Genomic DNA, 1,287 nt, shown 5'->3' on the forward strand with positions numbered 1-1,287 from the left:
AGACAACGAATTTGAATCTCTTCTTCCCACCATATACAAAAACTAACTCAAAATAGAGACTTAAAGGTAAAGCCACAGCTATACAACTTCCAGAAGAAAAGTGAAAGAGAAAATGAAGTCACTCAGTCATGTCTGACTCTTTTCGACCTCATGGACTGTAGACTACCATGCTCCCCATCCGTGGAATTTTCCAGGCAGGAGTACTGGAGTGGGTTGCCATTTCCTTCTCCAGAGGATCTTCCCAACCCAGGGATCAAACCCGGGGCTCCTGCATCGTAGGCAGACGCTTTACCATCTGAGCCACTAGGGAAGTCATAGGGGTAGATCTTCCTAATCTTGGATTTTGCATTGGATTCTTAGATATGGCACCCAAAACACAATCAACAAAAGAAAAAAAATACATAAATTGTCCCTTATTAAAATTTAAAGCTTCTGGACTTTATTGCAAATTGAATATTTGTTAAGAGACTCAAGATCTAGAATATGTAAAGGATTTTTACAACTGAACGAGAAGACAAATAACCCAGTGAAAACATGAGCAGAGGCTCTGAATGGGCGTTTCTCCAAAAACTAGGCACAAGTGGACAATAAGCACCTGAAAAGAGGCTCAGCACCCTAGGCCATCAGGGAAGCGCAAACCTTTTGATTTCCACATCTTTGGTTTTCCACAAAGATATCCCACTTCATACCCATCAGAATAGCCATCATCAGAAAGTCAGATAATAGTGTGTAGACCAGGGTTCTTGGCTTCCTTAATCAATATAAATTATTAATAGTAAGAGGTCAGACAAGAAATTCAGGCAAGACTTTGTTGGGGCCCCTGCTGCAGCAGGAGGGAGCAAGAGCAAGTCACAGGTTCCCTGCTCGTCCCCTTAGGGGAGCTGCAATATGAAACAGGACCACCTGAGCTTTCCAAGAGCAAGAAGCAAACACTTGTTGAATTAAAGCCAGTGAGATTTCTCTTTGGGGGAGGCAGGTATTTTGACTCCAACCTATTATGCCTTTCCCCCCCAATTTTTCACAAGTACAGAGCTTCACAATACACACTACAGTGCTAGACTCTTTCAGTTCAGTTCAGTTCAGTCGCTCAGTCGTGTCCAACTCTTTGCGACCCCATGGACTGAAGCATGCCAGGCCTCCCTGTCCATTACCACCTCCCGGAGTTTACCCAAACTCATGTTCATTGAGTCGATGATGCCATCTAGCCATCTCATCCTCTGTCGTCCCCCTCTCCTCCTGCCTTCAATCTTTCCCAGCATCAGGGTCTTTTCAAATGAGTCAGTTCTT

The 1,287-nt window shown here is 44.0% G+C and overlaps 1 non-coding gene across 1 annotated transcript; it reads right to left on the bottom strand.

Moving 5' to 3' along the window:
* Positions 1 to 238: 238 nt before the first annotated feature.
* TRNAR-ACG (transfer RNA arginine (anticodon ACG)) lies at positions 239 to 310 on the bottom strand. The gene has a single exon. It is a non-coding gene; the product is annotated as a tRNA-Arg (tRNA).
* Positions 311 to 1,287: the final 977 nt, after the last annotated feature.

This window comes from Muntiacus reevesi, chromosome 8, assembly GCF_963930625.1.
Source record: "Muntiacus reevesi chromosome 8, mMunRee1.1, whole genome shotgun sequence".
Lineage (NCBI taxonomy): Eukaryota > Metazoa > Chordata > Mammalia > Artiodactyla > Cervidae > Muntiacus > Muntiacus reevesi.